The sequence below is a fragment of the Rattus norvegicus genome, chromosome 5, assembly GCF_021556685.1.
Source record: "Rattus norvegicus strain SHRSP/BbbUtx chromosome 5, alternate assembly SHRSP_T2T, whole genome shotgun sequence".
NCBI classification, from domain to species: Eukaryota; Metazoa; Chordata; class Mammalia; order Rodentia; family Muridae; genus Rattus; species Rattus norvegicus.
In genome coordinates, this window is record NC_141538.1 from 164,841,308 (window position 1) to 164,857,886 (window position 16,579).

Here is a 16,579-nt window from a genome sequence, read left to right on the forward strand (position 1 = left end):
ACCACACACACACACTCACCACACACACACACTCACCACACACACACCACACACACACCACATACACACACTCACCACACACACACACTCACCACACACACACACCACACACACACACCACATACACACACTCACCACACACACACACTCACCACACACACACACACTCACCACACACACACCACACACACACACCACATACACACACTCACCACACACACACACCACACACACACACCACATACACACACTCACCACACACACACCACACACACGCACACACACTCACACACACCACACACACGCACACACACTCACACACCACACACACACTCACCACACACACACTCACTACACACACACCACACACACACCACATACACACACTCACCACACACACACACACACACACACACACACACACAGAGGCACAAATGTGGTCCTGAATTCAAACCGCTGGCTTCCAGAATTGAGAAAGAATTGTGATTCCTATTGTTTGGGCTGAGCTGTCACGGCAGCCATCCTAGGAAACTCTAGACGACATGTGCATGCCCTCAGCCATCCACGTTCACTCTGAGATGAATGGGAGGCACCAAGAGTGCTGAGTGGAGGGACGGGGATGTGGAGCTTGGGTTGATTTGTGCCTTCAAGCCCCCAGGGTACTGCCATACTGAGTACAGCAAGGGGTAGGATTGGAGACGAGAGAGGGACAGGACTTCCCTTATGCCTAAACCCTGGGCGAGGTGGTGTTGATGCTGAAGTTGGGGGGAGGGGTTGGCTAGCACATGGGGTAGAAAAAACCCCAGGACTGGAGCCAACTCCCCAAACCTTACTGCCCAGCACAGAATGTAGAAAAGGAACTCCAGAGGGGCCAGGATGTGGGTTTGTAGGGAAGGAAGAATCCTAATCATACTGTAACGGCCGTGACTACTTTCACCTCAATAACTGCTTTCCGTGTGATTTTTTTTCATTTTGTCCCCATGAGAACAACCAGAAAAGGTAGGCACAGATGTGTCCCATTCTGCAGATAAGGGAACTGAGGCTTGCTTTAAGTTGTAGAGCTGGCAGGGACAGAGGTGGAGTTGGAAACAGTACCATCTGGAGCCAAGCCTGAAACTCTTGTTCTGAAAGGTAGGGGACAGAGGAGCTTAGTCATCATCACCCAGAAAAACAGAAAAAAGAGCTGGGGTCTGAAGGCAGGGTCTCCATGGTCCTTGGACATCCATGTATGTATGCGTGAAGCCCTGAGTCCCCAATCAGAAACAGGTAGAGAGTCAGCTTTTGGGAAACACTGGATACAGACATTTGGACTCAGTACTAACAGACCAGGCTCATACTCGCCCTTAGACCAGTCCTACCCAGCTAGTGAATCACCAGGAGGCTGATCCAATCGTCAGGCCTCAACTCTGCCTCCACCAGGCCCTTGTGGCAAGCCGGTAAGGAGCCAGGGCCATTGTACCAGTGCCATAGGGGCATTAGGTTGGAAAAGGAATCGGGAGTCAAACGAAGACCTTTTTCAGAGCAGGAAACATCTGGGCTCTGATGAGTCCGCCCAGGTCTTGCTGTCTTTGGGATTAACCTTGCAAAACGAGCCACATGCCAGCAACTCGGTTTTAATTGTTCCTGAGTCCGCAGTCCAATCCTTATGCCGTCCTAAATAGGATGTGATGGCAGAAGCGTGGCATTGGTTTCGGTGACACAGGGAACGAGGGATTGTATGTTCTGAGCAGCTGCCTGGGGACCCCTACCCACCGCCGTCTCGCCTGGTATTTTGTCTCTTCTTGTAGCTGTTCCTAATAACTACATCAGGCCAGAGAGTGGAGTGGGAAGCTGACACCTTCCATAAAACAACTGTAGAGAGCAGGCCCTGGGGAGGCCCAGCTAACAGGCAGGAAAGAAATGAAACATGGCGTGGTAGCCAGCCGTGGGGCCAGCCTGCTGTGTGGAACACGCGTTTGCCCAGCTGGTCATGGGATGCCGTGAGGCTGGACAGGAAGAGCAGAAGAGCGACGAATGACATAGGTGGCATAGGAAGATACAACAGAGAGGACAGGGGCCAGCCCCACCCCTCCATCCCGCTCACACGCAAGGGCACACGCCTGCACGGGCCTTGACTAAGCTCACTTCTGATATAACAGGCTGCTCAATTTATGTCAGTCAAAAGCCTGGGGTGTCATTTGGAAAAGCTTCGAGAATCTGATGGAAACTGTTCTCTCTCTCCAAGCGAACCGGGCACAGGCAAGCGTTGGGAGTTCACGGCCCAGGGTGACTGTCTTGGTTCTTGGATAAGCTTTAGTTGAGGCTGGGATGAGGCTATGCACATAGATAGACGGGGCTTCTCCTGGCACTTTTGACCCCATGACCTACAGATGGAAAGATCTTAGAGTGAGGTCTGGGGCTACACAAGGTAGGGGTGCAGGTTGATGCCAGTTCATCTCTGGAAGTGATACAGACAGAGGAGTCACGCTCTGTTACAGCCCCACTCCTGAGTGTGGAGATCCCAAAATGGGGCTGTGTAAAAGAATTCCATGAAACGCACTGTGTGGGGAAACCCACATCTCTACACGACTGCACCTTACTTCAAGATCAGCACCTCCTCGTAGGTACTCATAATTAAACGAATAAGTTCAATATCACAAGTAAATATGTAACTCCTTTCCCCAATGGCCGAGCAACATACACGTTCAAGTTCTCTTTGGGGAGATGGAAAAATATCCCTCTGGATTCCAGGTTACATTCATCAGTTTAGCCTGTGGTCTCTAGGCTCTGTCGCTTCGGGCCTGAGGTGACAGAGACATGGCGATGGCTGCCTGTAGTAGAGGAGGCTGTTCCCCTCATGGTGGCCAGGGAGCAGAGAGAGAGAGAGAGAGAGAGAGAGAGAGAGAGAGAGAGAGAGAGAGAGAGAGGCTGAAGAGGATAAGAAAGCTCTTTACAGGGCCCAGCCCCAGCGACCCATTCTCTAACTAAACCCCACCTCCTCCCTTTCCCCAGCTCCCAACAGCATCTCAAGAAAGACTGATTGATGAGGACAGAGGTTTGTTTTATTGTTGTTGTTGTTGGTTGTTTGTTTGTTTTTGTTTTGGGCCTTTGGCTCCAGAAGGTTTAGTCCTCAGTTGGTTGGCTCTGTTGCAAAACAGTATATTATGGTGGGAGAAAGCTGCTCATCTGGTGGCAGCCTGGAAGCAAAAGAGAGGAAGAGGCCACCATTATCCCCTTACCCTCCCCTAAAAACCTACCTTCCTCTCAGTAGTTCCAAGCTCCTGCAGCCTCCATTGCCTCCCAGTGGTACCAAGGCTGAAGACCAAGCCTTCAACACTTGGGCCTTTTGGGAACAACTGAAATCCAAGCCATGAATCTATATTTTTCAGACTCTCTTGCAGCTATGGTTCTGGGCTCATAACTAGCCCTGCTGATCTAATTAGTTTTTGATGGTGGACACTAAGACCTGTGATACAGTGACAACCTATAAGCCACTCTGAAAGGCCAACCTGGGAGACTTGACAGATAGGAAGACCACACCTGTCTGTCAAAGGCAAACAGCACTGTGAAAAGACTTTTTTTTTTCAGCTGGGGAGGTCTCACAGTGTGGGAAAATCAGGAAATACAGAAGAGACAGACGATAGGAGGAGGCACAGCCTAGTGACAGTCACAAACCTGTGTTGTACATGAATCTGGTCTTTGATCTGCCTTCCCTTGGCTGTGTGACCTTGAGCAAGTTATTCACCTTTCTGGGCCCCCATATTCCCATCTGTTTAGGAATAACAGAACCTGATCCCGGTTCTGTGGGATGAGAGAATGAAGCCCAAGCAATTAGAGCAAAGTCCAGTGCACGGCAACACTTGGCTACAGAAGACATCACCAACACATCAGAGTCACCAGCACATCTGAGGAGAGACTCAAAAGATCCATCATCAAATGAGAGTCCTGGAGACAGCATATGCCACCCTCACAGCCTCTCCATGAGAAAGGTAAAAGAGGCTCTGAGGGGTGAGCCTGATTAGTAGTGGGTGTTGGAGAGGAACCCAGCCCCTCCTGATCCCATGTTTGCTCTCAATGGGGTACACAGGGTCTTGATGAACCTTTTTAGGAAGAGACTTCCCAGGCATCTGAGGACCTGCCTCTCCCCAACCCAACTACAAAGGGAATCCTGACTGTACCCACTTCCTGGGCTTACAGGTCCCAGCATGGAACCAGGTCCCATCACTGGTTGAGCACAGAGAACATATTTCACTTCTCGGAGCCTCTGCCCAACCTCCTTCTACGGGACTGTGAGCCCTGAAGGCTGGGACAGGGGACTGTCTCCTCCTGAGAGGGGAGCCAGAATACAGCAATACTCCATCCACCAGCCCCAGTAAACCAATTACCTCTGAGTGTGTCACATGGAATCATGGTAGCTGCCAGCAGGCTAAGGACCTGCCAGGCAGGACCACAGTCAGGTGCTCAGTGGCTGGAGGCTGGTGCCACACTTGGCCTGTTGGAGTTTAGAGAGACAGAAGCAGATTCATCAGGAAGCTGCAGCTTAGACCCGAGCTTACCTGAGACCTGTCCCTTTTGAGGCTCCTGTGCCCCCTACAGTGTAGAGAGAGGGGCATCCTTTGAGTATATGCATCAGTCAGCCATTGGCAGAAGACTGGACAGAAGACCAGTATGAGAGAGGGCCTGCAATTCAGAAGCAGCCAAGGACAAGGCCGTGGGAGGAGGGGGAAGGGGAAGAAGGCTGTGGCTGTCAGCTGTTAGCAGCTCATGAGCCTAGCACTGGCTTGGGCATATGATCTCAAGGAGGTGACCCGAAAGGGCAGTGCAGTACTTAGCATGGCCTGTGTGACCTTGAAGAAGTCCCTCTTTTCTCTGGCTCTGGGATATACATCTGGAAGCCTGAATGTGGGTCTGTGCTGGGTAGAAGGAGACCCTGAAGAGATGAGGCCTTCACTCCTAGGATCTGTGGATGGGTGCCAGGTATGGAATAGCATTTTTTGCAGGTGCACAGGGATGAGTGAAGTGCCTTGAAATAGGAGACCACCCAATCTAATAATATGAGTTGTTGTGGACCAGTGACTTTCTTAACTGTTGGGTACAGAAATGGGGGCAGGGGCACCTTGCTGAGTTTGAAGACAAAGCGGGAACTAAGGAACATAAGCACCTTTACAAGCTGGGAAAAAGCAAGGAATTTCCTATTCTGCCCTAGACTGCAGAAAAAATGCCCAGAACAGCCAACACCTCGATGCCAGTCCAGTGAGATCTATTCGGAATGCCACAGCCAGAAGCAGATTTGTATCACCTTAAGCCTGCATCCGGGGCCTGTCCTGGTTATAGTTAGCATAATTGCCGACTTGACGTGACCTAGAGTCATCTGAGAGGAAAACCTATCAGACTATCCTGTGGGGGACTGTCTAAATTGTTAATTGATGTGGGAAGGTCCAGCCACTGTGGGTGTCACCATCCCGAGGCAGATGGCCCTAGGCTACAGAAGAAGGCTACTTAAGCATGAGCCATCCAAGAGCCAGAGAGCAAGCCAGAGGCATTGACCATCCACGGTTTTGCCTCCAGCTTTGTGCCTTGGGTTCTTGCCCTGACTTCCCTCAATGATGGAGTAGTGTAGTGGCTGGTTCTGTGTGTCAACCTGACACAAGCTGGAGTTATCACAGAGAAAGGAGCCTCCCTTGAGGAAATGCCTCCATGAGACCCAGCTGTAAGGCATTTTCTCAACTAGTGATCAAGCGGGGAGGGCCCAGCCCATGGTGGGTGGTGCTATCCCTGGGCTGGTGGTCCTGGGTTCTATAAGAAAGAAAGCTGAGCAAGCCAGAGGAAGCAAGCCAGTAAGTAACATCCCTCCATGGCCTCTGCATCAGCTCCTGCTTCCTGCCCTGTGTGAGCTCCAGTCCTGACTTCCTTTGGTGGTGAACAGCAATGGGGAAGTGTGGAATAAACCCTTTCCTCCCCAACTTGCTTCTTGGTCTTGGTGTTTTGTGCAGGAACAGGAACCCTGACTAAGACATGTACTATAACCTCTGAGTTGTAAACTGAAATAAACCCTTTCCTCCCCAAGCTGCTTTTTTGGCATAGCATTTACAACAGCAGCAGAAAGGAACACAGGACAGGACAATTTATTCTAGCAGCCACAGGGAAAGATCCCTGGCTGCTCCAAGATGTTCAGCACTGTCTAGAAACAGCTGGTGAGCCTGGATTGGTGCCAGAAGGCACAGGGACCCATGGCCTACCTTGTCCCATAGAATTTCCCTCAATGATGGAAAGGTTTAGACTCTATTCTGCTGGCCGGTGTGGCGGCTGAGCACTTGAGAGAGCAGCATAGGAAGGATTGTTTATATTGTCTTTGATTTTGATTTAAACTGAAATAAATATCCACACGGGGCCAACAGCTCGTACGTGAGCGGAAAGTTCCACTAGACAGCACTGGGTAGACAGCGCTGAGCTCAGAGCTCAGAGAGAAACCGAGCCAGTCGAGGGGGTCACAGGGCCCTTGTCCTCCACTGGGTCCAGATGTTTGCCTTCCCTTGGCTCTCAACATAGCTCTGCTAATTGTGTGGTAACCTCCTCATGTCCTCACACCCCGAGCTCCCCCATTCCCCTGTGTGGTGTACACTTGAGCACTTGGCCACTTTCAAGAGTTGAGACACACGTCTTGGCTGAAAGGAGGCTGTGTGGGCCAGAGGGCTCTGGCATTGAATGCTGGAGCTCTGCACCCTGCCTATCTAGGGCACGGTCGCGCTTATGGCTGGGATCCAAGTGTGTGGCAGCGCCCACTTGCTTTGTACCATTGAAACCCAGGCCAGAAACACTCGATGAAAATTCTATGCACCTGAGGAATGATTACCTATCCTGTGCGTTCGTGCATGCGTGTGTGCTTGTGTGTGTGTGTGTGTGTGTGTGTGTGTGTGTGTGTGTGTGTGTGTGATTGTATGCAGGTGCACTCACTCATCAAGCTGATGTGGAGGTCACAGGTTGATATTGGCATGCTTTCCTGGACCCTTCTAAACCTAATGTTCTAGACAGGATCTCTCCTAAATCTGGAACTTGCCATTCTGGCTAGACTCGTTAGTGAGTCCTGGAGTCCACTTGTCTCTATTCCCCAGACACTGGGGTTACTAACACATATTACTAGACCCAGGTTCTTATGTGGATGCTGGGGGATTCAAACTCAGGTACTTGGGCTTGCACCGCAGGCACTCAACCCACTAAGTCTTCTGCCTGCCTCCTTTTACTTCTCTTACTTTAAGACAAGGTCTCACCAGGTTGCACCTGAACTCTAGCACAGGCAGATCATACACTTGTGATCTCGCTTCAGCCTCCTAACTAACCAGGGATACAGGTCTGCACCACCGTGATTTCTCAGAGATAGAGGAATGTCCTGAGTTACTTAAGAGTTTGTCTCTGGGGGTTGGGGATTTAGCTCAGTGGTAGAGCGCTTGCCTAGGAAGCGCAAGGCCCTGGGTTCGGTCCCCAGCTCCGGGGGGGAAAAAAAAAGAGTTTGTCTCTGCAGAGTTATTTAGGCTCCTAGGAGGCCAGATGCTTGGGGTCCCCCCGGAACATCTGAGGTTTAGGGTATATTTTTCTTGCTGGAGTGTTGCTAGCCTTTGGTGAATTTGCAGAGGGATCCATGACCCCTTAAAGGTGAAGAAAGGGTTGGTGAGATAAGCCAGGTAACCTGAGTTCAATCTCTGGTACGTACGTGATAGAAGGAGAGAACGAATTCTTCTAAGTTGTCCACACTCAGGCAGGCACACACATATGCATACATATAAATCATTTAATTTAAATATGGAGAGACAAGGGTCAGAAAACATTGCTTTCCCATGGCCTGACCTGGGAGACACCTACTGTCTCTATCCCCCCATCCCCACATTCAACAGCACTGGACCCACAGCCGTCCCCCCTCCTTTGCTGTCCCTGCTTTGTCCCACCCCTCTCCCCACTTCCCACCTCACACCCCCTCCAGGCTTATCAGCGGGAAGGAGAAAGCCATACCAGGTGTACTTCTCGGAAGACAAAGAGAGGTACAAAGGGGTGTGCATGTACAAACAGGCCGACCTCCAGAAGAGAGGAATTACAAGAATTACAATTGATTTTCCACCATTAATGAAGCACGAGCCCATGTGATTGCATCTTGAAGAGATTTATAATTATTCATCGAATCTTGGAAGATAATTAAACTTCATTAAACGCAGACATGACAAGCCTTCAGAGCAAGCTGAGACCTCCGCTCGGGGTTCAAGATAGAAGTAAGAAATGGGGACAGAGCGCTGTCAGGTGGGAGGTGGGGGCTGGAAGAGGCTGTGGGAGTTGAGTGGGAGCTGTTTCCTCCAAGTGCAGCCACTCCTGGGCCTAGCCATTTCAGTCTTTATGTTCTGTCCATCTCACACACTCACATGCACACTCGCCCTACACTCACACGCACTCACACTCATACACACACACTCATACACACCCTCACACACACTCGCTCATTCATACCCACACTCACTCATTCACCCACCTACACTCATATACACCCTCACACACACACACACTCTCTCTTATTCATACACACTCTCACGCACACTCACTCACTCACACACTCACACACTCTCATAGACACTCACACACAGCCACTCACACACACTCACTCATTCACACACACACTCATTCATACACACTCTCATACACACTCATTCACACACACACTCACACTCATACACACACTCACTCACACACAGACACTCACACACACTCACACACTGTCATACACGAACACGAACTCTGACACATACTCATTCATACACACACTCACACAAACACACACTCTCTCACACAAACACTCACACACTCACACACACTCTCTCACACAAACACTCACACACTCACACGCACACACTCACACACAGCCATATACTTGTACACACACACACACACACACACACACACACACACACACACACATGACACCAGCCTCCTCCTGACTCTACTTCTCAAAGGATCAGAGGACCAGACCCTGGGAAGGGCTTCAAGGAAGAATGGGAATTCTTCTAGATGCGTAGACACCAGAGCGAAGGAAGAAACGGAAGGACCCACAGGCTCCCCCAGGTGTGTGAATGTGTGCACATGCATGCACACACTGTGAGGAAAGCCACCTGCTAAGGTGGTGCCCAGGGCATGCCCACAGGGCCATGGAGTGGCCTGCTCTGAGAGCACACGGCTCAGAGAAGCAAAGCAATGGGAAATCACGGAACTTCTTGCAGTGGCTTCCTCTGCAGAGGGTGAGAAGGGATAGGATAGAAGTGAAATCTCCCCTCGGCTCCAAGTCCGTGGCTTTCAGTGTTAAACTGCAGAACAACCCCCCACTGAGACACAACATGCCACTTAAAAATGTTTAGCTGTGTATAGCTATGATCAGTTACGTGAGATGGACAGCCAGGCTCTGAGCTAAGTACGTTAAGCACAAAGACATGTTTCCTGTTGGGTGTGCACAAGTATGTTCCAGCACACTCTCCTGTGTGTATATGTGTGTGCTGGTCCGTGTGGTTGTAGTAACTTTACCTCTCTCTGTAGGTCCAAAAGACTTAACCACAGCTTGGAGATGGCTTCCTGCACAGGCAGCCCAACCCCCAACCTGATACTCAAGTCATTCAGCCATTCTGAGCCACTGTTCCCATCCTTCTGGTCCTCTTCGAAGCACGCCTCCCACCCTTCCACCCCTCCCGGCCCCAGTGCCAGGCTTACACCTGGCCACAGGAATGATACCACAGCCCTTCCTGACACACACACAGCTCCTTCCCGGTGCCTTGCTGCTCCCTGCCAAGGTGACAGACGGAGAATATTAATGAGGTTGCCCTCGCCTTGCCCCCTCACAGGGCTGTTTCTGGCAGTGATGAGTAGTGCTCAGAATAGGCTGTGAGGGAGGTGGCTTCAGAGGTCACTGCTGAGCCAGGTGGTAATGGGGAGGTAAAGAGTGGGTGGGGGAGGGGGGTGGTTGGGACACTATCCCTCGCCGAAAAGGTTAAGATCCCACTCCTGAAACCCATGGCCTGCTTTCCCAATGTCCTTTAGTCTAGGTGCTGTGTGACATAAGGCAAGTCACTTGGCCTCTGTGTTCCTGTTTCCTCACTCGTGAGCTGCAACAGTCCCTTGGTCATGACACTGATGAGAACAGCCAAGCCACACAGTAGAGTTCCTGGCATGGCATCAGAGCTCAAGGAATGACACGATCCTCTCTCTGTACGACTTTTAAATTCCATCTGTAAATGCTGCTCACTGGTTCACTTTCTAAGGATCCCTATCTCATGGTGAGCTCTCCAAGGCAGACACTTGTCATGACACCATATTGGTACCAAGGAAGGTTTTGCAATGTGGCTAAGCTTACTAAGGAAAAAGTTAATGGGTGGACTACTTTAAAAATGTTAATGTGTGGCCATCTTGTAGAGAAATGGAGCAAACCTTTAGAAGTCTGATAGAGCAAGAAACTAAAACTAGGTCCAGAAAAGGCAATGAGCTGGCTGTTGAGGCCAGTATTCGCTAGGGACAACTGGTCAACCCACCCTACTGGTGGGTTTTTAAGAGAAGCAGGAGCAAAGGGCTGAGCCTGTATAAAAGTCCTCCAGTCATGCTCTGAGAAGACCCTTTCTGGCGTCTGGTGGGAAGGGCAGAAAACAGAGAGAGAACATACATCACCCTTCATGTGAGTGGGAACCATACCCTCTCCCTTATGTGGGTTTGGAGCAAGAATTCATTTTTCATGTTTGTCCTGGAAAGCTGTAAGCAGGAAATTGTCCCACATGGGTAGAGGTACCTGGCAGAAACAGAGGCGATCTCTCGAGATGCATCCTCCCAGTTGGGACCATAAGAGGGTCCCTGCAAAAAAAAAAAAGACAGCAGTGATGTGCTGTTACCCTTCAGAAAGAACTGGGAAGCCTCCATCGCAGGGTGGACACCCTGTGAGCAGCCGTGGCATAATTTATATGTATCCAAAGAATACACAGTATCCTGTCCACAGTCACCTTGCTCCATTTTTAACATTTATTCTTACGTATAGCCATGTTCACATGTGTGCTTGTTTCTGTGCACATGTTTGAGGGTGCCCTAGGAGTCTAGAAAAAGGTGCCAGATCCCCTGGAGCTAGAGTTACAGGCTATTTGGTGTGGATGCTGGAACCTAGCTTAGGTCCTCTGCAAGCACAGTGAATTCCCTTAAACACCGAGCCATCTCTCCAGCTCGGTACGTACCATTTTGATGTTTAAAAACTTAGGGGCTACCAATGTAGCTCAGTTGTAGCCTACTTGTCTGGCATGCATGAAGCACGAGTGTAACTTTAAATTTTTCCAACTCCTGTTCTTAATGATGGTTCTTAAACGCTTTAACCTCCCTTGTAACCCACCACCCACCAGAGGTAGCAGGGGAAAAAAGGATACAGGGGCGTGGGGAGTGGACCTGTTTAGAAAGGTTCTTTGGAGCAACTCCCATTTGTGCTGTCTGGAAGTCAGCAGCCTGTTTCAGCAGTAGCAGCAGCTTGATCCACTTACAAAAGCTTCAGGGATACGACAGCAGTCCAGCTCAGTAGCGTCAGAACAGCAAACACAAATCGGCAGCAGTGGAACTGCCTAGCAGAGACAGCCAGGCCTCAGTCTCAGCTCTGCTCTAGTCAGCAGGAGGGATCAGGGTCAGCAGGAATGCCAGGAGATGTTCTCGGCTGTGCCTTTCTCAGCGAGTAAAGATTAAGATCAGCAAAGATGTGAGACCCGCAAGCATTGCACGGTTAGCTGTACCAGCAAGCCAAGCTCAGCCTCTGTTACTGTCTATCGGGTTCTATTTATACTCCCTCCAAACTTCACGTGTCTTCCAAGGGTGTTGCCTCAGCATGTGCGTCTGTCTCTGCTGACATCACTCTGCCAATGAGCCCAAGTCCGAGTAAGCATGAAGAAACTGCAGTGCACCACCAGAAGTTTTTGGTGCGTTTCTCTCTAGGGATTCCCAACAAATGAGGCTCAACTGCTCAGTGAGGTAGATCAATACATGTGTGTCATTAGCCAAGAATCCTTTATCACATGTACTTTGGTCACGTGCGTGCTTTAGCAGAACATCTTCTCTCCTGTGTCTGCTTCAGCTAAATGCTCCTTCACATGTTTGCCCCAGCAAAACACCATCCAACCAACTTTCCAAAGAACCCACTTCACACCAGGTTCAATTCCCAGCACCAGCACCATGTAAGTGAGTTATTACATACCTGTAATCCCCGGAGATGGAGGCAGGAGGATCGGAAGTTCAAGATCATCATCAGTTACATAGAGAGTTTGGGCTAGCCTGAGCTATGTAAGACCCTGTCTCAAAATATAATTTAAAAAATAAGTCATGCAGGAAATAAGCTATAAAACATGAGGCCTGTCATGGTGGTACACATCTATAATTTTAGCACTTAAGAAGCTGAGACAGGAAGATTTTAGGTTTGAGGATAACCTGGGCTATGGGGGAAAAAAAGCACACAGAACACAAACTTTGAGCAGGAGTCAACAGAACAACAGGCGCAGACCTGATCCAGCAAACACTGAATGCCCGTATGGGATAGAAAGCATATACACAATAGTTTTATATGTAAACATGGACATCAAGAGTATGACAGGGTCAGCAAGGTGGATGCATGAACAAAAGAATTTGCTGTGTGAGTCTGATGGCGTAAGTTCAATTCTGTGAACTTACGTCCGCCGTCTCCATAGGAGAGAACTGACTCCCAAAAATTATCTTCTGACATCTGCATGTGCATCTCTCACACAAATAATCATCATCATAATAATAATAATACATTTTAAAAGGGCCAGTGATATGGCTCAGTGGGTAAAGGTGCTTGCTGCCAAGACTGACAACCCTAATTAGACCCCCAGGACCCACACGGTGGAAGAAACCGTCTCACTGGTTGAAGCAGTGATTTGAAAAAGAACCAAGGACCCGGGAGTAAGCGATGTTATAACAGACATTCAAAGTATAGTATTAACTAGTTAGGATTGGCCAGAAGGTGAAATATAGCGGCAAAGAGAATTCGTGAGCTAGAAAGGAGCTAAAACCCACACTTTTCTGAGAGAAAGAAATAGATAATACAGAAGAGAGAGTGGAGATAAAACACGGGTGCCTCGCAGAAGGGGGCGTTAAAACAACAGAGACCGGGCTGGGGATTTAGCTCAGTGGTAGAGCGCTTACCGAGGAAGCGCAAGGCCCTGGGTTCGGTCCCCAGCTCCAAAAAAAAAGAACCAAAAAAAAAAAAAAACAGAGACAAGTTCAAGGACAGAAGAGTTGAGAGTTTCCCAGAACACTCGAAAGCCCTCCAACTCTCAATGAATCCAAACAGGATAAGTAAAGAGATCTCCATCTAAACACACCTCGGTTGAACCACAGCATATCTCAGACGGGATGGAAATCTTTAAAGCGACGGGAGATAAAAGGCTGCGGAGAGGCGCCGCCGAGTCGACAGATGGAGAGGTTCTCACTACAAGACTCTGGAAGGCAGGACGGGGAGCACGGCACCTTCAAAAGGCCGATGGAAGACAACTGTCATCTGAGCATTCAAAAGCTTCTGAAATGGCTTTCCAAGAACAAGAGCGGACAAGCGGAAGCGGCCGGAGTTTGCAGCCAAGCACCTCATTCCAGGAAAACGGGCCTCAGGAGGAACAACTGGTATACGTCAAGGTGGGGTGACCAAAATGGCAAAGGCAGGCACACGTGGCTGTGTACGTATGAGCAAGCGTGTTGGAGGTAGAAGTCGAGGGGGGAGGGGCGGGGAGAATGTGTATTCAAGGTCCTGGAATTGTACAGGGGGAGGGTGCAGAAATTTTAGGTAACAATTATAATCTAAATATGCATGTCAGATTTTCTAATTATAGGAGATTAGAAATAGCATTATTATAACTTCTACATTAGTAGGGAAAAAATAGAATAATGGAGGGGGGTTGAGCTTCAGTCAACAATGAGAAGAAGAGGGAGGGAGGGAGGGAAGGAGGGAAAATCAGGCATCAGACTACAAGAGGCTCAAGGTCAACACGGGACATTTTAGAGATCAAGTAAAGACTAAATTCCAGATCTCCCATCCCCAATACCTAGTGCTTCCCTGGCACCCAAACATCAAGTCCTCCTCTGTCATGGCAAACCCAAAAAGACACTGAATCCCCCAGCTCTAAGAGAAATACATTGTCTAAGATTGCTTTCTGTTATGGAGATAAACACCATGACCCAAAGCAACTTGGGGGTAGGAGGAGTCATCACAGTTGGTTAGAATGTCAGGGCAGGAACTCAAGACAGGAACCTGGAGGCAGGAACTGAAGCAGAGGCCATGGAGGAGTGCTGCTTACCACCTTGTAGCATTGCTGACGCACTGCTAGCATTTTTATTTAGCCTTTGCCCACCTGCCTAGGGATAGCACCACCCATAGTGGGCTAGGCTGTCTTACATCAATTAGAAATTAAGGAAATGTCCACAGGCCAATCTGATTGAGACAATTCTTCAGCTGAGGGTCCCTCTTCCCGTGTGACTGGATTTGTGTCACATTAAGGCTGTGACAGAATGTATACCGGGATCTATAACAAAAGCATTTCGGGAGCTGGAAAGATGGGAAAGAGTTCTTGCTATATAAGCATAAGGAACTGAGCTCAAATCCCCAGTACCCACATACAAAGCCAGGTATGTTTATTACACATTACAGGCATGCTCTCTTGTCTATAACATTAGCAATCTGCGGGATGGAGATAAGAGGGTGGCTGGCTTCCATACTCCCATGTCTGTATACACACATGGACATGGATGATACACACGTACACATTCACACATACTCTTTGATCAACAGACACAGAACAATGTTTGTCTTTCCAACAAAAGTCACTAACTTCTCCATAGCCACCTACCATATGGGCGCCTATGTGCAGTAAGCCACTGCATTCTCACGGCAATACCACAACATAGATGGTAATAGCTCACCTCTTTCACAGGCTTGGTACCCAAGGCAAAAGAAAAAGAAACGGCATCCTCTAGAAGACAGGACCAAGATGAGGCGATGATGCAAGGGCAGGAACCCAGGCAGCAAGCCACTCTACACTCTGCTCTGCCTCCCCATGGACTTGTGGGAAGAGGCAATGTGCTGGAGTGATAGTACTCAGAGCTGGGTTCTGGACCAACACACAGAACAACTGTAAAAGATGTTTTGGGTGCTTGGTAGAAATCTGAATATGGGATCCATATTAGATGATATCATGGCTACTGAATTTTGTGTCTCGAATTGTGATCATCGGATTATGGTTATACCAGAGTGTGTCCTTAGAGGACAGATGCTGATGTCTTTACAGCAGAAATACCAGGATGTTGGTACTTTTAAGTGTTTCCACGGGGAAGAACAGTAAGGCAGATCTGGTCAAGCAGGACTCCTAGGTAAAGACGAGAAGATGATAAACAGTCTCACGATGGCTGTGCCCCGTCCACCAGAGTAGGGCTGTCTCATAGGCACGTCCCCAGTACTAAGTGACTAAAACCTGGGTGGTCTCAAGTGACCGTGGCTTGCACAGCTGGACTTCATGATCATCCTTAGGGGTGCAAGAAAGGCGTAGGAGAAGGACACTGAGGTCATAGACGCTGTGTGCCTCAAGTGTGGTGTTGCTGTCCTGATGGTCAAAGCAAGCCCTTCCTTGGCCAGACTGAGGGTTGAAGTGGGAAAAGGGAAGCAAGGTCACTGATGTCACCAAAATGTGCTACAGTTGGATCCATACATTTGTGTGTATAAGTGCATGTTCCTTCCGCAGACACCATCCACTGGTTTTGGTTTGATTCTTTTGTCTCAAATTTTTAAAGATTTGTTTATTTTATTGTGTGTGTATGAGTGTTTTGCCTGTATGTATGTACGTGTACCACATGTGTGACTGGTGGTGGCCACGGAGGTCAAGAGAGAGTGTCATATTCCCTGGAAGCGGCGTTACAGACGGTTGTGAGCCACCATGTGGGTGCTGGGAACTGAACCCAGGTCCTCTGCAGGAACACTAAGTGTTCTTTACTATGAAGCCGTCTCTCCAGCACTCTCCAGAACAACACTGCCCCACCCCCCAAACACACGCAGGGCTTTTTTGTTTGTTTTTTAGGCAAGGTCTTCTCACTGAACCTAGAGCTCAGTTAGGCTAAGCTAGCCGGCCAGACAGCCCCAGAGAGCCTCCTGTTCTGGTCTCTCTAACACAGAAGTGTGCATTGTTTTTCGTTCTGTTTTTGCTTTTTTAGCATGAGTGTGTATGCATGCGTGTGTGCACGTGTGTGCATGCGTATGCATGTGCAAGTGCTCCCAGAGGTTAGAAGAAATCACCATGACCCTTGGGGCTGGAGTTGTGGACATTCGTGAGCTGCCTGATGTGGATGCTGGCATCTGGACTCCATTTCTCATGGCTGAGTCACAAGTGCTCTTAGCCACTGCTGGGCCATCTCTCCATCCCTCCCCCCTTTTTTATTGCATTATTTATTTAATGTGAGGAGCACATGTGCCTGTGAAGGTGAGAGGACAACTTTCAGGAGCTGTCTTTTTTCCTTCCATTAGGTAGGTCCTGGGAATCAAACTCAGGTTGTCAGGATCGATGGCAAG

At 49.2% G+C, this 16,579-nt stretch overlaps 1 long non-coding RNA gene across 1 annotated transcript; it reads right to left on the reverse strand.

Annotated features, from left to right (window-relative positions):
- Positions 1 to 3,019: 3,019 nt before the first annotated feature.
- LOC148006152 (uncharacterized) lies at positions 3,020 to 11,774 on the reverse strand. The gene is made up of 5 exons (XR_015621464.1): positions 11,511 to 11,774; positions 10,781 to 10,842; positions 4,365 to 4,471; positions 3,655 to 3,884; positions 3,020 to 3,176 (listed from the first exon to the last, which is right to left on the reverse strand). It is a non-coding gene; the product is annotated as an uncharacterized LOC148006152 (long non-coding RNA).
- Positions 11,775 to 16,579: the final 4,805 nt, after the last annotated feature.